The 23,618-nt window shown below is 45.8% G+C and overlaps 1 protein-coding gene across 1 annotated transcript in view; it reads left to right on the plus strand.

Moving 5' to 3' along the window:
* Positions 1 to 870: 870 nt before the first annotated feature.
* The window catches only part of SACS (sacsin molecular chaperone), a 128,538-nt gene continuing 105,790 nt past the window's right edge, over positions 871 to 23,618 (plus strand). The window contains exons 1-2 of the mRNA XM_033237188.1: positions 871 to 1,002; positions 1,348 to 1,433. The gene's annotated coding sequence lies outside the window, so the exon portion shown is untranslated. The remainder of the gene's footprint in view (positions 1,003 to 1,347; positions 1,434 to 23,618) is intronic.

The raw sequence follows: 23,618 nt of genomic DNA on the forward strand, positions 1-23,618 counted from the left end.
GCTCTCCCACCGGATCCTCCTGGGTCAGGGAAGGATTCTTCGGAGAAACGATCAGCGTCCTTACCCACCACCTGTGCGCCTTGGGCAACTGGAGTTCTCAAGCTCCAAGGCCTTCGTTTTCTCAGCTGTAAAATGAAGGGACTGCAGCAGCCTCCTGTTTTGAAGAATCCCACCTGAGTTTATATCAGAACAATCAGAGAGAGATAGGTATATATATCTTTTTACATTTTTAAAATGTTATTTCCCCCCAACCATGTCAGCTTTAAGTGGGGAAATCAATTTTTTTAAAATGATGTGGCTGTGCCCTCCAGTGGTTGAACGTGAAGTCATCAGGCTGTTCAGGTGACAGCAGGGCTCGTAGGAAAGCGCAGGCCGGGCTACACCCCAAAGGACAAAGGTGGGTCTAAAGATAGGTGAATCTGCTATTCCGGAAAGCACCGAATCGCCCTGTAGACCGGTCGCCAAGTATAACTGCGAGCCCCAAGGCGTCACCAGCATGGGCATCCCAGCCCCGGTGCGTCGAGTCCTACTTCTGCTTGGCTATCGGGAAAGGGACGGCTTCGGGGCCACTTTCAGGCTCTCAACACGCGGTCACTGCTGGGAATCCTCGCGGCCGCGGCTCTTCCCTCTCCAGTGGAAGAGAAGCCGCAGAGGCCTGGCCGCTGCTGCCTACTCCCGACACCCACCGGTCCGCCCCTCCGGCTTGGCTGCAGGGCCGGGGCGCCCACAGGCGGCAGCCGTGAGCCCGCGCCCAGGGGAAGCCCACGGCCGCCCCGGCTCCCCGCGCGCAGACGCAGCTGCGCCGCCCAGCGGGGTGGGTCGCGGGACAGCAGCGCACGCTTCCTGCTTCGGCTCGCTTCCCCGCGGGCCCGGCCGGATTGTCAGGTTTGCGCAGGCGGAACTGGAGGAATAAACGCAAAGCCCCAGCACCTCGTGAATTTCAGAACTCGTCTCACGCGCAGGATGTTCACGCTTATTTCCGGACTCCTTGCATGCAAAACAGTGAGTGAAGAACTGACAGTGAAGGTGGAAGGACTTACCTAAGTTATACAATGATAAATAAAGGGCCGATGAAAAATGGGACCTTTGGTTTCTAGTCAATGTCTAGATAACTTCCTCAGGAAGCGATTGGGCAGATGCAGGCCCAGGTAGCGAGGAGAATGGCCCCTTAGCCAGCTCTTGGGGTTCCCTGAGGGCTGAGCTAGGAGGGAGAGCGAGAAAGAAAAGGTTGAAGACCCTTCCGGCCCTTAGCATCACCACGAACGAACGTTTACCGAGCACTTACTTTATAAAGAGCACTGTGATCGATACTGGGGAATATTCAAATAAGGCAATCTCATTTTCCAGGTCTACATCCACTGGAAGGGTCCCCTCCTGCAGGAACTCGGTACTGGTCAGCCACTGCGCCCTGGCTTTCGGTTCTGAAACATGCTGTGAGTTCAGACATGGTTTCTGCCTCCAAGAGATTTATATGCCAGCAAAGGAAAAAAGACATATACATAAGGAGATAAATAATAGCCAAGATATTTTTTGAAAAGTAGTTGGGGTAAAAATACATATAACAACATTTACCATCGTAATCATCTATATGTGTCCCGTTCAGCAGTGTCAAGAACATCCGCACCATTGTGCAGCCACACTCCAGAACACTTTTCATCTTGTAAAGCTGAAACTCCACACTCATTAAACAACATTTTCCCATTCCCCTTCCCCTAGCCCCTGAAAAACCACCATTCTACAGATGCTCCTTGACTTATGATGGAGTTAGGTCCAGATGAACCCATCATCGAAAGCTGACAATGCATTCCATGCCCCTAACCTACTGAACATCACAGCTTAGCCCAGCTTACCTTAAACGTGCTCAGAACACTTACATTAGCCTACAAGTGGGCAAAATCACCTAACATAAAGCTTATTTTCCAATAAAGTACGAAACATCCCATGTAATGTATTAAATACTGTACTAAAAGGGAAAAGCTCTAATAGTAAGTACTCAGTAAATGCTCAGAATAATTCTATGGTGTATTAGTCTGTTCTCACACTGCTAATACAGACATATGGGAGACTGGGTAATTTATAAAGGAAAGAGGTTTAATTGACTCACAGTTGCACATGGCTGAGGAGGCCTCACAATCATGGCAGAAGGCAAAGGAGGAGCGAAGTCGCATCTTACATGGCGGCAGGCAGGCAAGACAGAGCTTGTGCAGGGGAACTCCCATTTATAAAATCATTAGATACCATGAGACTTACTACCACGAGAACAGTATGGTGGAAACTGCCCCCATGATTCAGTTATCTCCACGCTTGACATGTGGGGATTATTACAATTCAAGGTGAGACTTCCTGGGGACACAGCCAAACCATGTCATATGGGTACTCAAAGTACAGTTACTACTGAATGCATACCGGTTTTTCACCATTGTAAAGTCAAAAAACTGTAAGTCAAGCCATCTGACGTTAGAAATGGTCTGTATTTTGTCTCTATGAATTAAGACTATTTTAGGTACCTCATGTAAGTGGGATCCTATAGTATTCATCCTTTTCTGTCTGGCTCATTTAAATTACCATAATGTCTTCGAGGTTCACTCAGGTTGTAGCACGTGTCAGAAGTTCCCTTCTTTTTAAGGCAGAATAATATTCCATTGTGTGTTTATAGCACATTTGTGTATCCATTCATCCATCGATGGACACTCGTGTTGCCTCCACATTTTGGCTGTTGTGAATAATGCCGCAGTGAACATGAGTGTGAAAGCAAACATTTTCAGTATTTGTTGGAGTGTCTGCTTTCAGTTCTTCTGGGTATATATACAGAAGACCCTGTGGTAATTCTATGTTTATTTTTTTGAGGAACCACCGCAGTGTTTTCCCTACAGGCTGTACACTTTTGCATTCCTGCCAACAGTACACAAGGGTTCCCAAGACATCATTTTCAACCTTAAAAAAAAAAAGCGGTTTCAAATTTACAGAAAAGCTTCTCAAAAAGTACAAAGAACACCCGTATTCCCCCGTTGTTAGCATTTTACCATATTTGCTCCATCAGCTTTTGTCTTTATTGACAGACATATTCGTCTTTGGCTATGATGCCCATCATCCCTAAATACTTTTGTGTGGACCTCCCCAAAGCGAGGGCACTCTCCTATGTAACCACCACACAACCCTCCCAACCAGGGCATTGACATCAATTCAGCATCATCTGGGCCTCAGACCCCATTCACATTTCACTAACTGTCCCAAAAATGTATTTCCTTTTTTTCCTTTTTGGTCCAAGATCAGAATCATGTGTTGCACTGAGCTGTCACATCTCATCAGTTTCCTTCCATCTGGAACAGTTTCTCAGTCTTTCCCTCTCTTTCACGTCTGTATTGGTTTGTTCTGGTTGCCATAGCAAAGCACCACAGCCTGGGTGACTTAAAGAACAGAAATGTATTGTTTCACAGTTCTGAAGACCGGAAATCCAGGTGCTAGGTGTCGGCAGGGTTGCTTTCTTCTGAGGCCTCTCTCCTTGGCTTGCAGATGGCCATCCTCTCCATGTGTCTTCAGGTGATCTTCCCTCTGTGTGTGTCTGTTTCCTCATCTCCTCATCTTAGAAAATCACCAGTTATATCAGATGAGGATAACATCAATGGCTTGATTTTAATTTTTTTAAATTTTAACTTAATGACCCCTTTAAAGAAATTATCTCTGAATTATGGTCATATTTTGAGGTACTGAGGGTTAAACTTCAACATATAAATTTTGAGGGGGACATGATTCAGCCCATAACAGTGTTCTTGAGAGTCTTAAAAGGTACACGCCCTTCAGAGTGTAAAATGATACATACCTGGGTCCCTCCGATGTTATCTCGGTCCACACATCTTGGCAGGACTACCTCAGAAATTATGCTGTGTTGTTTTCAGGAGCAGGTGCCAACATCTTTCAATTGACCAAGGTGGTGTCTGCCAGTTCCTCCATGATAAAGTCACCATCTTGCACTCTGGATTTGATTAGTGTTTGGGTGGAGAGATTTAATAGCTTGTCAGTATCCTGTTCTTTTGTCAAACCTTTACAGGTATCCTTAGCATCCAGTTAGGCTTTTTCAGTTAAGAGAGGGGAAGGAAAAGTGGAAAGAGAGAAAAAAGGTGGAAAGAATAAAGTTTAAAAAAAAAAGTTAAGATAGCATTTTAAGGTACTTAACTGGGAATGTTTAAAAGGCGAAACCAATAACTTCTATTTTCAGTTCCTTGTTTTTCTTGTAGCTTTGCCTAGGATGGCTGCAGTAGTGCTTACGTAAATCAAGAAAATGTGCTCTAAAAGAGAAATTTAACTGAACAAAATCTCATTAGTAATGATAATTCAGCAGATTTTTTTTTGAGCGTTTACTATGGGCTAAGATTTCTCTAAGTATCAGTTCTTTTCATTCCGACTACAATTGGATGAGGTGGCATTATTGTAATTTCTGTCTTACAAGTGAGTAAACAGAAGTATAAACCTGTTAAGCAACCTGTCCAGGGTCCTACAGCTAATAAGCCTCCTTGGAGTCTCTGGGTCTAAAGCCTGTGATTGTAATTGTTACCTATTTTGCTATCTGGGCACAACGCAGCTACACAGGACCTGCAGTGCTAGAGATCTGAGGTCCGACATGCTCCAAAGTTGAGTTCATTTCTAAATTTAGTGTCAAAATGACGAAGTGGTTTCCAAAATTGGAAAATGAGTTTCCATTCCCTCTTCTAGTTGGAATTTTAAAAATGTTTTCTTTGTTTTGTTTTTCAATTTCCAAATTTTGTTTTTCGGAGGGAGTAATGCCCTGTCTTTTTGCATTTCACTCAGCTGGCTCGAGGAGAGGACTGGATTCTTTTTTTGGACTATGCAATGACCTGAATATGCAATGTAAGAGTCAGTAGCAATGAGTGCAAGTCAGTGAAAGAATTAGTTTCACAAACACAAAACATGGCCTGGCCAGCAAGGAAGGGAGGGTCTGAGTGCAGTCTTTAGCACATCCACACGTCACTGGGCAAGATGTCGAACCAACCCTACTTTTACCTGAGACACGGAGGTGAGCAAGTATCTCTTGAAACTGAGTTATTGGCTGAGCTAGGAGCTTTACACGCTGTAAATGACCATGTGAAGTTAGCATTTTTACCTTCATTTTGTGACAACAAAAGTGTGGTTCAGAGAGATTAAGGAGGCAACCCTAGGTCAGTGCTGGAGCCCAGATGTGAACCCACATTTGTCTGGCTATCTCCAAATCTCATATTCTTTTTATTTACATCATGCTGACTACTTTTCGGGGAGTGATATCCCACTAAGAATTGAGATTGTGTTTCTCAACTTCCCCAAAGCCATGTGCCAGGCTCTCCTGGAATGTGGTCAGCACTCGATCACTCGATGGGTGGAAATGAGGTGCCCAGGAGTGAAGGTGCTGCCGTCAGGGAGGACCCCAACTGCACTCACAGCTGTGTGACTTGGGTACGTTCCTCAAGCCATGTGTTCACCATTGTGCTCATCATAAAATAGGGCTTATATCATCTGACTCATAGAGTGAAGAGGATTAAACGAGATAGTTCATACCACATGCTGAAAATCATGTGCTCAATCAGAGTCAACAATTATTAGTTTATTATAACTAACTGGTCTGGTTAGACTGCTGATTGAATTATTAATTTGGAATGCTGTTCCCTGAGGGTTACAAAATAGCCCTATCCTGTTCAATAGCTTAAAAGGGACTTGAGTATGTGTATGGCATACATACTCATTACATTTAGGATGATGGTAGCTTGGATGGTAGGGTCAGATATCCAAAGCCTGGGAATCTGGAGTAGTATGCAGCTAGACTGTGTATAGATGCCCTAAAAAAATCCACCACCAATTCAGTGGCTTAAACTAGCACTCATTATTGTCAGCTGATCTCAGTTCTAGGCTAGGGCACTTGAGCTGGGGCACCTGCGCTCCATGTGTCCCTCAGCCTCCTCTCAGGGTACAGCGGCCACCCCAGACACAGCTTTCTCATGGTGACGGCGGAAGCGTATGCATACAAGTCCAGTCATGGAAACACTTTTCAGGGCTGTATGGTCTCATAACTCTTAACTTTCCATTGGCCAAAGCAAGTCACATGGCCATGGTGAAGGCTGGAGAATGATACCACCCTGCAGAGTGAGGGCCCCGCAGAGCTACGCAGGACAGAGTGCACGGAAGAATTGGGACCATTCGTGCAGTATAATATAGGCTGGATTCAAGTAGATGGATAAATTTAAGACTTTTTTTTTGCTTGGGTTCAAATGTTATCCCAAGAAGACAAGCCTAAGCAACAGCAACCGTAGGAAAGAAGTGGTTGATGCTCTGTTTCCTAATAGGTAAGGGGACCATGCAATTGGCATCCAAACTAGGACATTCAAGAGTAAAACAAGAGCATCAATAACAATTCAGCCAGGACAACAAGCATATTGGAGACTGTCCTGGGCAAAGCGAGATCCATGATTACCTAATGTTTAGCTTACCATATTGCCATGAATGTCATGTGCTCAGGCTGAATTACTGGGTGTATAACACTAGAGGATGAAGAAGACAGTTGTGCTCTCCTTAGTGCTGGGCTGGCCATACCTAAAGTATTGTCTTTATATTCGAGCTTTCAAACTACCTGCTCTGTTTAGAAGAGAAGTGAGAGTAGTGTGGAGTGTAGAAACTTTGTCAAATGACTCCTGATGCAAGGAACACAGCATATTTAGTGAGAAATAGGAAATGCTTATGGGACGCTTGACATCTGTGGTCAAATATATGAAAATCTGTTACAGAAAAGAGGAATTAGACATGCTTGATATTAATGCACAGGATAGACCTTAGACCAATGGTTCTAGAAAAAGAATACTGAAATCTGAATCAGAAAAATTATATCTTATTTCCACTTACCAGCTGTGTGACTGGCTAAGCCATACAACTTCTCTGAGCCTCCATTTCCTCATTTGGAAAGAAGTGATAATGTAAATAACTCAGTCTTGCTGTTAGGATTAAATGAGGCTGTGTTCGTATTATCCAAGGTTCTCCAGAAAAACAGAACTGATAGGATATATGTGTGTGTGTGTGTGTGTGTGTGTGTGTGTATGTATGTGTGTATATATGTGCATATATGTGTCTGTGTGTATGTGCGTATATATGTGTGTGTATATATACATGTATATATGTAAAAAAGGCGATTTGCCTTATGTAATTATGGAGTCCAAAAAGGCCCATCATCTGTCATGTGCAAGACGGCAAACCAGGAAAACTGATGTGAATCAGTCTGTGTCTGATAGCCTGAGAGCCAGGGCAGTCAATGATGTAACTCTCAGTCTGAAGGTGAAGGCCTGGGAACGGGGCGGGGTTGGGGGCTCTGCTAGTGTACGTCCCAGGGTCCAAAGGCTCAAGAGCCAGGAGCTCTGATGTCCAAGGGCAGGAGAAGATGGACGTCCCAGTTCAATGGTGGAGAGGGGAAACTGAAAGAGAGGGAGAGAGAAAGGGAGGTGGGAGAAAGAGAGAAAGAGAGACAGAAAGGGAGAAAGAGGGAGGGAGGAAGAGAGACGGAGGGGGGCAGAGAGAGAACGAGAGAGAGAGAGTGAGGAAGATTCTCACTTCTTACTTCTTTGGCCTTTCTGTTGTATCTGGGCTCTCAACAGATTGGATGGTACCTTAGTGAGAGCAGATATTCTTTACCCAGTTTACTGATTCAAATGCTAATCTTTTCCAGAAACACCCTGACAGACACACATACACACAGAAATATTTGACTGAGCATTCTTAGCCCAGTCAGGGTGACACATAAAATTAACCATCACCATGTGTGTGACTGTACTTCGCAAATTATAAAGTGGTGTCTAATTTTAGTGTGGTAATATGGGCATCAGATTCCTGTCCAATGTAAGAAAATGGTCTGAAGAGTCAGGGTGGCTGCCTTAGGAGGTAATGAGACCATCTAAGTTGATTGGAGAACACTGGGAATCTCTGGAAAGGATGTTGTGGAGAGGTTTCAAACAAGGTGTGTGTCCTCAATTCTCACAAAGGTCAGGTTCAGCCCAGGCCGTCTGCAGTTCTGCTGAAGAGGAAAGATGGTGCCAATTACGTAAAGAGAAAGCATCAGGCAGACGCTATTCTAATCTGCTGTCTGGGTTGGGGAGATTCAGGACACTGGAGTAAATCATTTGAGAAGGGACTGTAATTTGATCATCCTGACAACCTTTAGTGCTGTTAGACAGCGTCAATCCTCCTCTTATCTTACGAACGCCTCCCTTAGGGAGGTCAGAATTGCATCCCTCGAGCTGCCGTTCTTCCTGAAATGTTAGCTTTATTTCCACGATCCATTCCAGGGAGTAAGTGAGAGAAGCAGGCTGGGTGGATACTGTGTGAATGAAACCACTGGCACCCACCTGAAGAGGAGCAATCGCATCCCAGCCTTGGCTAGTTGCTGACCATTGACCATTTGAAAATATGGGTCATGTATTCTCAGACCTTCCAGTTGTCAAGGGAAGCCAGAAGCCTAGATCATAAGGGAAATCCTCCAACTTTTAAACCTCGACAAAATTCATTAAATGTTTATTTATTAAATACCAGGTTGGCCAGAAATGTAAATGCCAAATAAAACAAATCAGAGCCAGAGGCTCAACTAGGAGTGTAGAGGGAGAATGGCTCAACCCCTGGGTACGTGCTTGGAAAGTGGCCTTTTTTAAGGCAATAGTTTTACTCATCGGTTTTGAGGATTATGAGCAACAGCAACAACCAAAAAGACACTGGAGAATGCACCATGGAAGCTAGATATCAAGACAACTGGAGAAGTTCCTCAAAGAGTGATTTTTTTTTTTTTCTTGAGATGGAGTCTCGTTCCAGTCATGCAGGCTAGAGTGCACTGGCGCAATCTCGGCTCACTGCAACCTCCATCTCCTGGGTTCAAGCGATTCTCCTTCCTCAGCCTTCTGAGTAGCTGGGATTACAGGCATCTGCCACCATGCCCAGCAAGTTTTTGTATTTTTAGTAGAGACAGGGTTTTGCCATGTTGGCCAGGCTGGTTTCAAACTCCTGACCTCAGGTTATCCACCCACCTTGGCCTCCTGAAGTGCTAGGATTACAGGTGTGAGCCACCACGCCCAGCCAAAGAGTGACACTTTTTAAACACTTGTAATTATTTTCCCCCTATTCTACGGAGAGACTTCTCTCAGCTTGCCTGTAAATATTTCTCACTAATATCTTAATGTGATTCCAATTTATCCATTATTAGCTTAGTTTTTCCACCAGAAACAGTAGTGCAGAGCACTACAACGCTCTGTTTTGGCACAGACCAAATTCAACTGGAAGGAGAGAATAATCAGCTGATTGGCCTAGAATGCAGAGTTTAGTCGAGAATCCCAAGCCTGACCAAAGAGATTGCACGTCCGACTGGGGCACCATCAATGGTAAGTGCTGGACAACTAAGCCTCCTAAAGCCCTTGTTTGTAGCATCCGCCTCGTCCTATAAATGCTTCCCAGCCATGGCTGATTTCGGGCTGCCAATGTGATGTCACTGAGAGCAGGATTGGATAGAAATGTGCACAGCCAGCTCTAGCATACCACTGGGTCCAGCCCGGTGGGACCCTGAACAGCTAGTAGAAAGCAGGAAGGCACAGGCATTGAAGTATTGGTGTGAGGAGAAACAGTCGCAATGCCTCCGTCTCCCCGAGGCCTTCTCAGTGTCTGTTCTTTTGCTCTGTGGGATCACAGAAGGGGTGTCCTTACCTGATTTGGATATCACACCCAAAATGTCATTAGGTGATAGAGCATCCTGATAGGCAGTTGTAGATGCTCATGAGCCATTAAAAGGATCAGATAAGGGGATGAGGGAACCCCAGGTCTAAGAATGTGAGCTCCATGAATGTCTCTTCCTACAAGGTGTCGAGTCCATCTCTCTGTGGCTCAGCCTGCCAGATGGGGACATGGAACAATGGGTCCGGGTGTGTCCAGCCTCTGGGCTCAGGTCCCAGCCCATAGCTCTGCTTGTTGGGCACCTCATCAAGCTGAAAAGTTATTCCAAAATTACTGGGATTACGTAACTGTCTTCTTAGTGGGTATGCATCTCTTAACTATAAGAAGGTTGTGGATTAAATATAGAAATATTTAAGGGGATGAAACCCATCAACCTTCTGATAATGATAGTTGGTGCTGAGAAATAAGCTGTGCATATCTGGTGTTTTAAGAATTCACAATGTTTAAAGAAATTGGCACATTGGAGTAACAGATTATCATTATGATTCTATTACAAATATGTTATTAAATAACTCACATTGACTTGTTTTATATTGAAGTCTTACTAAAGTGATATGCATTTAAGATACTTAAAAATCCTTATATTTATAAGTTTATTAGATTTGTTGGAGTTTTTTAAGTACTTAAGATTTTTGTTATCAAATTATAGCCCTTGAAAGTTGACTATTTTACAGATAGGTCTGAGCTATTTATGGCAATCTAATTAAGTTGTAAGTGTTTTCTTAGTAGAGATGGCTACAATTTGCTAGAGTCGTACTATTTATGAAATAGTAAGCTTGTAAGTTCAATTAAATGCTAAAGGAAAGATGAGATTTAAAAATGTGTATTTTAGGTAAAATGAATATTAATAAAAAACAACCTTTGAGTAATATTTTGGTGCACAAAAGCCATTCTTGGGAATATCCCATAACCTTTCATGACACCTGAGTCCCACAGGCAGAGCGGATTCCCCTCTCTGTTCCCCCAGCACCTGGCAGGTGCGTCAGGTGCACAGAGGCCACAATCACCAAGTCAGTTTGTGAGCTTCCCTTTCTCACCTTGCACTCCTCTGCTTTCTATTTCTAGAACTCAGTGCAAGGTGTGGCACTGGTGGCGGGGGAACCTCAGGAACCTTTTCCTAAAGGAATAAGGAGTGTGGAGAAGGCTGAGGCAGGGGCAGGAAGTAGCCCTGGACTGAAGGCAGGGCAGGCGTGTGGCAGGGAGGCTGAGGCTGGCCTCGTCCCCACTTTCCTGGCCCAGCCTCTCACATAGCTTCTCTTCGGAGCTCCGTGTGACTCTTCAGCTGTTTGTCTGTCATGGAGTTGGGCTCCACGTTTTGATAGGTCGCTGTCCTCCACATTGCAATGCTCATTTACTGTGAGGTTATGCCAACCCTTGCTGGATGTCATTTGCAGAAGAATTCACTGAGTTATGTCACCCTCTGACCTGATGCAGCTGCTGCTGGGACTTCAGAAGTCACCATCTCCTTGACAAAGTGGCCCCCACGGAGCAGCAACAGATTTCTCTATGGTTTCAGAGAGAGGAAGCCCCAGCGTCAATGTTTGGGCATGAATATGCCTTTGCAGAATTAATAATGAGTAAAAGCTAAAATGGCTGACTCCATCTTGCTCCCAACTTCACGGGCTAATTTTTTTTTCCTTTTTTCTTTTTCCCTTGTTATAGTGCAGAGGCCAAGATAACTGTGAGAGAAATTTAGTTTATAGTTACACTTTGAGGCAAGGGAAATGGATCCTCTTCCGTGCGCAGAGAATGAAGCTGCTGTGTTCATGAGACAGGGTTAGAAGTACAGTGGGAACCTGAACTCTGCTGAAGAATAGGCACAGTGCAATAATGACCTGCCACTGCCCCGCCTGCTTTTCTATGGTACGTACTGCCCCGGAGTCACGTCACTTGAGGCTGCAAGGTATTTACAACTCCCACAGCTACTCCTAGAGATGATATCACTATTGTGGAACTCAAAGAACTGGTCTTTGAGGTATTTTTCAGATTTAGCTTTTTTTTTTTTTTTTTTTTTTTTTTGAGACAGAGTCTCACTCTCTCACCCAGGCTGGAGTGAGGTGGCACGATCTCGGCTCACTGCAAGCTCCGCCTCCCGGGTTCACGCCATTCTCCTGCCTCAGCCTCCTGAGTAGCTGGGACTCCAGGCGCCCGCCACTATACCTGGCTAATTTTTTTTTTTTTTTTTTGAGACGGAGTCTTGCTCTGCCGCCCAGGCTGGAGTGCAGTGGCCGGCTCTCAGCTCACTGCAAGCTCCGCCTCCCGGGTTCACGCCATTCTCCTGTCTCAGCCTCCCGAGTAGCTGGGACTACAGGCGCCCGCCTCGTCGCCCGGCTAGTTTTTTGTATTTTTTAGTAGAGACGGGGTTTCACCATGTTAGCCAGGATGGTCTCGATCTCCTGACCTCGTGATCCGCCCGTCTCGGCCTCCCAAAGTGCTGGGATTACAGGCTTGAGCCACCGCGCCCGGCTAATTTTTATATTTTTAGTAGCGATGGGGTTTCACCGTGTTAGCCCTGATGGTCTCAATCGCCTGATCTCGTGATCCACCTGTCTTGACCTCCCAAAGTTCTGGGATTACAGGCCTGAGCCACCGCACCTGGCCTCAGATTCAGGATTTTGGCAGACCAGGAGATACCACCTGGTCCTGAAACCCCCTTTCAGGAACTGACTCAGCTGCATGAAGACAGTTCTGACACCCTGTGATTTCATCCCCAACCCGATCAATCATCGTTCCCCATTCCTTAGACCCCCTACCTGCCAAAGTACCCTTAAAAGCCCTAAGATGGATTGGAGAATTATCTTCCATCCTCCTCACTTGGCTGGTCCTGCCATTATTCAACTCTTTCTTTGCTGCAACACCGGTTGCTCTCAGTGCATTGGATTTTCTGGGCAGTGGGCAAGGAGAACCCGGTTGGGCAATCACTGATGTAAACATTTTTTTGGCAGAGTTGGGCATGTTGGCTCATGCCTGTAATCTCAGCACTTTAGGAGGCAGAGGTGGGCAGATCACTTGAGGTCAGGAGTTCTGAGATCAGCCTGGCCAAAATGGTGAAAGCCCGTCTCTACTAAAAATACAAAATTAGCCAGGTGTGGTGAAACACCTGTAATACCAGCTGCTTGGGAGGCTGAGGCAGGAGAATCACTTGAACTTGGGAGACAGACGTTGCAGTGAGCCGAGCACCACTGCACTATAGCCTGGGTGGCAGAGCAAGACCCTGTCTCAAAAAAAAATTTTCTTTTTTGTTAATAAGTGAATTTGTTTTAGCTGAATAGTTGGCTATATGGAAAAAAGAAAATTCAGACTCTTGAGTGGCTATGTCTTTTTCTTCTCTCTCATTCCACCCTGAAGCACCATGGCTCGCACCCAGTGGTCATGAAATTAAATATTTGTTACATGAACAAATGAAAGGATGAACGAATGAAGGGCATGCCTTCAAGTGAGTGGTTGCATTCTATAAAAATGCTTTAGTAGAAGATGGCAGTGAAGCGGTAACTGACAACTCTTCTAAATTCACTCGCAAGAGTGCGCCCCATCTCCAAGAGCTCCTTAATTTCCGGTTTGAGCAGGAGCTCCCATCTTCCTCAAAATCCATGATCTTTCTATGGGCATTGGACAGAACTGACACCCGAGCTAACTGGGGCCAATACAAGAGTTTCTTGGCCGTCCTTGTCAGCCTGGGAGCCTCTGTCACTCAATGCCTCCAGCAAAGAGAATGAAATTGGCCAAAAAGAAAGATAGAGATAAAAGACAAAGGGAGTTTGTGGCGTTTTGAGCTCTGCTTTTAGTAATTCCTGACACCAATTTTTCCCCCCCATTTTGCCTGTACTGGTTTGGGTTAGTTTTCTTGAAACAAAGAGAACTTGCTAATTGAGTGATGGTGGTGGTCATAATCATAGCTGGGTGATGAGTTTCGCTGGGTGCTCGGCACTGTTCTCAGTACTTGATCATCATTGGCTCACCTAAATAAATCTTATTTAAAAGGTTTCCTCATTATCAAACATCTACAGATAAAGAATCAGGACCCACTAAGCTAGTTCATGTGTCCCAGTTCACACAGCTGGGAGTGTCAGAGACTAGAATCAAACCCAGGCTGTCAGCTCTGGAGCCATGCCTTCTCGGGTGCAGTGCTCCCCACTTCTCCAGGCTCTGGCACGTGATGATAGTGGTGACCTTGGTGACTCCCCACCATGATGTCAGGAACAGGTTCTAGCCCATCGGGGAGGGGGAATCACTAAGTTGGGGATACATGGGGATGTCTGTATTAATTGTCACTTGCTGTTCAATTTGGAGGCATTCTTTTTTCTTGCTTGCGGCAGGGTGTTCAGCTAGCTTAGGATAGGTCTGGGAAGAAGGAAGGACACTTGTCTCGAATAAGCCAGAGAGAGGGGGACAAATGAGGAGTCCTGAGCCTGGCCAAATTTAGGGTGCTCATGGTCCCTCTGTACGTATGTGCTCCTGCGTAAACTGACTCACAGTTGACCAGCGCACTCAATTTCGCTTCATCATTGTTGCTGCTGCTGTGGTAGTCAATTTTTTTTTTTTGAGACGGAGTCTCGCTCTGTCGCCCGGACTGGAGTGCAGTGGCCAGATCTCAGCTCACTGCAAGCTCCGCCTCCTGGGTTTACGCCATTCTCCTGCCTCAGCCTCCCGAGTAGCTGGGACTACAGGCGCCCGCCACCTCGCCCGGCTAGTTTTTGTATTTTTAGTAGAGATGGGGTTTCACCGTGTTAGCCAAGATGGTCTCGATCTCCTGACCTCGTGATCCGCCCGTCTCGGCCTCCCAAAGTGTTGGGATTACAGGCTTGAGCCACCGCGCCCGGCCTGTGGTAGTCAATTTTCAGTGTCAGTCTGACTGGGCTAAGGGATGCCCAGGTAGCCGGAAGAGCATCATCTCTGGGTGTGTCTGTGAGGACACTTCTGGAGAGATTAGCACGGGAACCAGCAGACTGAGAGATTAGCACGGGAACCAGCAGACTGAGAGATTAGCACGGGAACCAGCAGACTGAGCGATTAGCACGGGAACCAGCAGACTGAGCGATTAGCACGGGAACCAGCAGACTGAGCGATTAGCACGGGAACCAGCAGACTGAGCGATTAGCACGGGAACCAGCAGACTGAGCGATTAGCACGGGAACCAGCAGACTGAGCGATTAGCACGGGAACCAGCAGACTGAGCGATTAGCACGGGAACCAGCAGACTGAGCGATTAGCACGGGAACCAGCAGACTGAGAGATTAGCACGGGAACCAGCAGACTGAGAGATTAGCACGGGAACCAGCAGACTGAGAGATTAGCACGGGAACCAGCAGACTGAGAGATTAGCACGGGAACCAGCAGACTGAGTGATTAGCATGGGAACCAGCAGACTGAGAGATTAGCATGGGAACCAGCAGACTGAGTGAGAAAGATCCACCTCCACCGACATGGGTGGGCATCGTCGCATTCATGGAGGGCCCGCTTAGAATAATAAGGCTGAGGAAGGGTGAATTCTCTTTCTGTTTGAGTGCAGACATCTGTCTCCTGTCCTCGGATAGCAGGTCTTCCGGTTCTCAGGCCTTTGGATTCCAGGACTGATGCCAGTAGCCCCCAGGTTCTCATACCTTTGGCTTTGACCTGGGGAGTCCACTGTCAGCTCCCCTGGTTGCCAGGCCTTTGGACATGGACTGATCACACCACTGGCTTTCCTGGTCTCCAGCTTTCAGATGGCAGATGGTGGAACTTCTCAACCTCCACAGTCACAAGAGCCAATTCCCATAATAAATCTATCTATATTTCTATCTACCTATCTCCCATTGATTCCGTTTCTCTGGAAAAGTCTGACTAATAGAGCTGCCATACAAAAAGTTTGGTTAATGTCTAAATATATTGTACATATGTTATACCAAGCATGGTACAGTGAGTTCTAGAGACATAAAAAGCCCCGTTGTCCTCTTGAATACACCAAAGTTGACTCCTCCAGAAATCCTGCTGTGCTTGGGGACTTGGGAAGGTTTAGCCTGTAATAGTTTTCTGATTTTCAGATGGTGAATAAACCTAAATCCCTGGCAAATTGCACCTTAGATAGATGACGAATTACAGAGTACAAGGGACTTGTCATTCTGTTTGTGCTGTTGTTCAAGTGGAAACACAGAATTGTGATATTACTAATCAAAAAGCTACATTTATCCCTATTTGTCAGGCATCTGAAATGAACCACTCCTGGGCATCAGTGTCATGTTCCCTGAGGCCATGGCACTGTCACTGTTGTGGTGGGGGGGAGAACATGGGTCACTGGGGATGCTAAGGAAGCCGGAGAGAGGGCGCCGGCACGATCTTGGTGCAGATGGAGACCAAGAGTCTCCAGAGACCCATTTGTTTCTGCGGGAGGTCCGGGGACTGGTGTGGGCCAGAGGGAGCGACATTGGCGAAAGCCTGCAGGTGAGAGAGAAAAGGAGAGTCATGAGGAAGGTAAGTGTGAGAGAAGGAACTTGAGAGAGCCCACAGGGACGTTCTTGGGTGGGAGAGCAAAGGGTGTGCTCAGAGGAGAGGCTGGGGAAGTGCATGGGGTCAGAGCACGTTGGATAAGCACAGGGTTGTGACTTGAGTGAAAAATGTTCTGTCCATCCCTAAAGAGTCCATAGATCTATGAGCAGGCAAACTTTCCTGGGGAGGGTTCTCACCCAGGACTAGGTGCCCACCTACACGCCCAATGCACCCAAGGGCACCTCTACCATTTCCTTATCACCACAGAGAGTAACTTACATGCCTGTCTCCCTCACTGGACTGTACTTCCTTGGGTGCAACAATGCTCCTCTTTTCTCAGTAAACCCAAGTAAACCTCGTACAGCTCCTGACATATGAAAGGACCGCTTGAGCATCTGGTGAATGCTGCTGTTGCAGGATTTTTTGTAGTAAGTGTTATTAGGAGTGTGTTGTTTGACTTTGGGAGGCCGAGGCGGGTGGATCACGAGGTCAGGAGACCGAGACCATCCTGGCTAACACGGTGAAACCCCATCTCTACTAAAAATACAAAAAATTAGCCGGGCATGGTGGCGGGCACCTGTAGTCCCAGCTACTCGGGAGGCTGAGGCAGGAGAATGGCGTGAACTCAGGAGGCGGAGCTAGCAGTGAGCTGAGATTGTGCCACTGCACTCGTTCTGGGCGACAGAGCGAGACTCCGTCTCAAAGAAAAAAAAAAAAGTTGTACTGGGTGCAGTGGCTCACACCTGTAATCCCAGCACTTTTGGAGGCCAAGGTGGGTGGACCATTTGAGGTTGAGAGTTCAAGACCAGCCTGGCCAACATGGTGAAATCCTGTCTCTACTAAAAAATACAAAAATTAGCTGGGTGTGGTGGCACATGACTGTAGTTCCAGCTACTTGGGAGTTTGAGGCAGGAAAATCACTTGAACCCAGAAGGCAGAAGTTGCAGTGAGCCAAGATGGCGCCACTGCCCTCCAGCCTGGGCCACAGAGCAAGACCCTGTCTCCACAAAGAAAAAAAAAAAAAAGAGCCTGGCATGGTGGCTCATGCCTGTAATCCTAGCACTTTGGGAGGCCAAGGTGGGTGGATCACCTGAGGTCAGGAGTTCGAGACCAGCCTGGTCAACATGGTGAAACCCCATCTCTACAAAAAAATAACAAAAATTAGCTGGGCATATTGTCAGGCATCTGCAATCCCAGCCACTCGAAAGGCTAAGGTAGGAGAATCGCTTGAACCCAGAAGGCGGAGGCTGCAGTGAGCAGAGATCACGCTGTTGCATTCCAGCCTGGGCAACAAGGGGAAACTCTGTCTCAAAAAAAAAAGGGATGTCTTGCTTGCATTAAAAAGGGATGTCTTGCTTGCACTTAAAGATAATGCTACTGTCAGCCAGCTATGCGCTTTCCAACAAATCAACATTGGGCAGGTGTGAGTGCAGAGCAAGGAGGAGAGGAGTGCATGGGCGAGCCTCAGGGCCTCTGGGAGAAATCGATGCTCTTGGTCATGGTCTACTAGTGACAGACTCTTGGGAGGGAGGAGTATACAAATCAGAGAGAAGGAAAATGAGTATTGTAAGGAGGACAGAACTGGCAAAATAGGGAGTCAGGGAGGCTGTCGGGTGACAAATGAGAAGGGACTAAGCCAGTGCAGTGCAGACAGGGCTTCTTCTAGACCCTTGAGTGGAGCCACGTGGGGCTGTTCTGCAAGCATGAAACTGCTTCATCCTCATCCCAGACCAGGAGGTGGGAATCACCAATACACCCCCATTTCACCTGCACCTAGAATTTAATTCATGAAGGGGGACTGAGTGATCCATACAAGAGGCCAACACCATTGCTGGCTTCGTGGGTCTCATGACTGACAGCTGTCAAGCTGTGCAGGGCCGCCCAGGAAGTGCTAGGGTCCAGCAGGTGGCAGCAGGAGGGAAGAAGAAAACATGTCCAGAGCCCTTGTAGTTTTTGAGGGAAGGAATAGGTGAGGCAGGGGAGGCAAGTTGGAGCACATTTGGGATGGCACGCATTGAATGATTTCAGTGTGCTCGGGGCTATCAGGGAGGTCTCTAGGTGTCTGGGGCCTGATCCTGGGGTGATTTAGGATAGGAGAAATACGGGCTTGGTGTGTGCAAATGTGATAAAGGAGGTGGTTGGAGATATGGACTTCGGACTGATTGGTTTGCGTGTGAAAGGCATGCACAGGGTCAAGTTGTTAGCTCTCTCTAGGAATTAGCCATGGGAGGGGCTGTGCCTCTCCCTGGCCAGCAAGGTCCCCAACATGTCAAAGCATCATAAAATACAGAAAATAAAAAACATGATTAATACACTTCCCTTGACAGATGAGCGAATCCTGACACAGAGAGGGCAATTAATTTGCACGAGGTCACCCAGCTAAGGGATAAAGCTGGGCATTCAGTCAAGGAATTGTCTTTCTGCTTAATCACTGTGACAGCTGCCTCCAGATTAATGTTAATCTTTCTAAAAGTGGTAAAGTGTAATAGTTCAGTTATTATGGCAAACAATTCTTTACAAACAAGTAAGGCTTATTTAATGGCATAAAAGAGAATAGGAGGCAGTTTTCCATAGTTCACATGAAGTCATAGTCCGCTCTTGCAAAACTTGAGTAAGTACAATTCACTTTGGTGATCAAAGGAAAAACGCTGTCATCATGCACCAGAATGCCTTCCAGAATTGGAGAGGGCACGTTTGCCTCCAGATGTCATTTCTGATTAATGAGGAGCAGGTGGCATGACAGGCGAGGCCGACCCTCATCTCTCACGGGTGGTTTCAATTTACGCTGCCCTGAAGCAGAGAGATGGTCTTTGATGACCTTGCAAGGTTCACTTGGGGCATAACATAATTTTTTCCAGTTTTATGGATCCACAGTTTCCTCCTTGTTTAAGCAAAGTGAGCCAGTAAGTTGATTGTTCAAAGTAACGTTTGCATTTTTCAAGTTTGATGGACTAGCATAGTGCTACAAATATAGCTATAACTTGCTTAATCCATTTTTAAAAATCTTTCCGTAAGTGGAAATACATATTTCAATGAAAATGGTGAATTTACAAACAATAATGTTCTTTTAAAGAAAAAAATCAAATTTATCAGTTTTCATGAATAAAAAAATATTTCAAATATTTGTTCTTATGTGAGGAAAAGAAAAATTTGTAAATAAACCATTTGCTTAATGCATGTTGTGATGTATTAATAATTAAGTACAATTAAGCACACATTTCCCATACAGCTTTCTTGTGCAAGGCACTGTGCTGGGCACTACCTTAAAAGTCCTTATAATAGAACCTTGCTTATAGGTGTCCATTACCACATTTAATTCACATAGCAGTCTGCTGAGGCAGGCAGGACAGACATCGCGGTAGGTATTGCTTTGTCTGACCAGCCACATTTCTTATTCTTAAAATAACAGAAAAAATGTGAAAATTGGCTTTACCCCAGTGAAATCTCAGTCTCCCTCTTACAGAAGTGGGGATCCAGGGGCCAGCAGCGGTTGGCTTTAGTTTGACTGTTCAAACGATACCATTTGGCCATTTGGTGATGCCATTTCCTCTCCAGCTCTCCCCATCTTTCTTCCCAACCTTTTTTTGTGTGTTTGCTCTTGCCTCTATGCTAATCGCTGCCAACTTGCAACTTTTGTTTAAATTTTACACAGAAAACTCTAGTAGGAGTTGATTCCGTTTTCCCCCTTCCCACTGGGCAACAATTCTTTCTTTTTAGACTTGCAAAAGAAGTACACTGGTGTCCATGGACCTCAGGTGTCAGTTACACAAAGCCATCCTCCCTGGGAGAAGAGGAAACGGATAGAAAAGAATCTTTTCATTCTTTAGTTGAAAAATTGACTGCAGTGAGTGGGCAGATGAAAAGAATCAGAGGATTCTCTCTCTCTCTTTCTCTCTTTCTCTCTGTCTTTCTTTCTTGACAGAGTCTCACTCTGTCCCCCAGGCCGGAGTGCAATGGCATGATCTCAGCTCACTATAACCTCCACTGGATTCAAGCAATTCTCCTGCCTCAGCCTCCTTAGTAGCTGGAATTACAGGCACCCACCAACGCACCTGACTAATTTTTGTATTTTTAGTAGAGGTGGGGTTTCACCATGTTGGCCAGGATGGTCTCAATCTCCTGACCTCAAGTGATCCACCTGCCTCGGCCTCCCAAAGTGCTGGGATTACAGGCATGAGCCACTGCACCCGGCCTTAGAGGATTATTTCTACATTCCCTTGTTAATCCACAGCTTTGCGGGGTTTTACTGGATATATTCTCTCTCCTCATAACCAAGTCTGTATTGGATTCTAAGTCTTGTGCTCCTATGAGGACACTGAGTTACAAGGTTATGGTCAGAGCTTTTGGCAGGAACAGTAACTCCTGAATTAGAAAGCCAGGACAGAACTTGACCGGGCGCGGTGGCTCATGCCTGTAATCCCAGCACTTTGGGAGGCCAAGGTGGGCAGACCATGAGGTCAGGAGATCGAGACCATCCTGGCTAACACGGTGAAACCCCGTCTCTACTAAAAGTACAAAAAAAAAAAAAATTAGTCGGGCGTGGTGGTGAGCGCCTATAGTCCCATCTACTCGGGAGGCTGAGGCAGGAAAATGGTGTGAACCTGTGAAGTGGAGGTTGCAGTGAGCGGAGATCACGCCACTGCATTCCAGTCTGGGTGACAGAGCAAGACTCCGTCTCAAAAAAGAAAGAAAGAAAGAAAGGAAGGAAGGAAGGAAGGAAGGAAGGAAGGAAAGAAAGGAGGGCAGGGAAGGGCAGGGCAGGGAATGGGAAGGGAAGGGAAGAAGGAAGGGAAGAGAAGAAGGAAGGAAAGAGAGAGAGAAAGAAAAGAAAGAAAGGAAAGGAAAGAAAAGAGGAAAGAAAAAGAGAGAAAGAAAGGAAAGAAAAGAAAGAAAAAGGAAGGAAGGAAGGAAAAGAAAGAAAGAAAGAGAAAGAGAGAAAGAGAAAGAAAGAAAGAGGAAGATTGAAAGAAGCAAGCCAGCCAGGACAGAACTTGAAGGCACAGACTTCTGGCACGGCTGCCTTAAAGTGGCCCTCTGGAGTTCAGAGCTGAGGAAGAGTGCAATGGTTTTCTGACATTGAGCTTGGCGAGTCTACCATCCAGTTTATTCATTTCCACAGTAATCTAGGGGTTGCTGTGAAGATACTGTGTAGATATGATTAAAGTCCAAGAGCAGTTGACGTTAAGTAAGGGAGATGATCCTAGATAATCTGGGTGGGCTCGATTCAAACAGGTGAAAGGCCGTAAAAAGCAGTGCCCAAGCTTCCTTGAAGAAGAAAGTCTACTTGTGGTCGGCAGATCAGCCTGTGACAAGAACGCTGGCCTAGCCCTCAAATTTCAGACTTGCCCAGCCTGGCCCACAATAGACCAAGCCGATTCCTTCCAACAAAGCTCCTCATACATGTCTCCCGCTGGTCTGGTTGAACCCTGACTCACGCAGATCATTTTACTCAATAATCTGAGAGACAATGAGAGCTTCCATCTGCTGCATGCAGTTTACAGTTTGGGAAAATTTCCTAGTGGGTCTGTAATTCTACGAAGAATTGAATCTCACCCTCTATGACCTAATCAACATGCTTTTTCCTGTTTTTTGCATGAGTCATTAGTTTTAGGATTACAGCTAATTTTGAAAACACTTAAAAGTACAGAAGTATGAATACATACAAGTAAACATGAACATACATATAAATCACAATGTGTTTTTTCTTCCCTGCAAATTGAGTTGTATTTGGTATTAATTAAAATAGAATATATAATATAACTCCGTGGCAGCCCACGGCAGTCTTTCATTCCACCGTGAGCATTAGTGTGTGTTTGTTTATTTGTTTGTTTGTTTTTTGAGATGGAGTCTCGCTCTGTCGCCCAGACTGGAGTGCAGTGATACTATCTCAGCTCACTCCATCTCAAAAAAAAAAAAAAAAAAAATTTGTTAGTAAGCTAACACGCTCCAGATATATCTGGACTGCCTTGAGGGTCATTGACACTTGTTAATGCATTTAAATGAAATTCAAATCTAATTTCAAACACCAGGAAGAATAATGTAAAATATTAGCGTAGGTTTTCTAGTGCAGTTTCTTGTCAGTGCATCTGACAGGAAACCTTCCGCAAAGTTCTCTTTGCCCATCACTCATGGACCCTGGCGAACAGGCAGAAAAGAAGATAATTGGAAGGATATTGGTGAGCTCATTGTGTTGTCAGGAAGGCTGGGAAAACAGGCAGAAGCCAGGAAAGGCTGGGCCGAGGGTACAGCCAATGCCTGCATGGGAATGGTCAATAGGCGGGTGCAGGAGCAGTTTCCTCAAGCCCCCGATGACGCCTAGGAGTGTAGGTGGAGCTACTGTTACCACTGCCATGACTTCGTCCTCATCCAGCCCCACACTTATGAAGCATTCCCTGAAGGTTGAATGCCTAAAACATGGATTTATTTGAGCCTGTGCTTAGGTAATGGGCTGTGTCCTAGCTGCCAGAAACAAGGACGGGGTATTCCCCACAATGGGTGTGTCCCCTCAAATAGGCGTGTTGCTCTGATGCTAAGTGGTTAAAAAGAATGCAAATGTACCCAGACTGCCCAGGTCGTATGCCCTGTGGAGATTCAGAATCCTCAACTCAACATGCCTCCGTTCAGAGGTGGAGCCACTCCTCTTAAGTGTGGGCTGCATTTGGTGACTTGCTTCTAATGATTGGGATACCATGGAAGTGAAGGTGCATTGATTCTGAGATTAAAATGTAAAAGGCATCAAGTCTCCTCCTTTTTCTCTCTCTGACTTGCTTGCTGTGGGGGAAGCCAGCTGCCATGTTGTGAGGATACCCAAGAGGCCTTATGCAGAGGTCTGCAGGGTGGGAACTGAGGCATCCAGCCAGCAGCATGGGAAGGCACTATCTCAGAAGAGGAGCCTCCAGCTCTGGTCAAGCCTTCAGATGATGGCAGCCTCAGCCAACATCCTGACTTTAACCTAAGGAAAAACACTGAATCACAACCATCTATATAAGCTGCTCCCAGATTCCTGAGTTTCAGAAATTGTAAGATACTGTTTGTTGTTTCAAACCTCTAAGTTTGAGGATAATTTGTTAAGAGCAATAGATAACTAATACACACCCTCTTCTTTTAACATTTACAGCTAAAAAAAAAAAAAGAAAAAGAAATGCTTTCTTTTTATATACTGCAACAATTGGTCGTACAACCAAACTGACGCTCATACCTTTTGTAAAGGTAGACAAACCAAAGTCTCTCATATATTCACACAGACCCAGGTCCCATGTCTCAGGGTGCTACACTTTCTTCCTTAACTTCTTTTAAACTCATTTTGTGATCTGCAACTTGTGGATTAAATTGTAAAGTTCATTACCACCAACCAATATCCCATATTTAATTTGAAATATGGGTGGATGCAGTAGGCCCTGTTTCTGCAACAGGTTAGA

Source organism: Trachypithecus francoisi, unplaced genomic scaffold (assembly GCF_009764315.1).
Source record: "Trachypithecus francoisi isolate TF-2019V2 unplaced genomic scaffold, Tfra_2.0 Contig01461, whole genome shotgun sequence".
In the NCBI taxonomy this organism is placed as follows: domain Eukaryota; kingdom Metazoa; phylum Chordata; class Mammalia; order Primates; family Cercopithecidae; genus Trachypithecus; species Trachypithecus francoisi.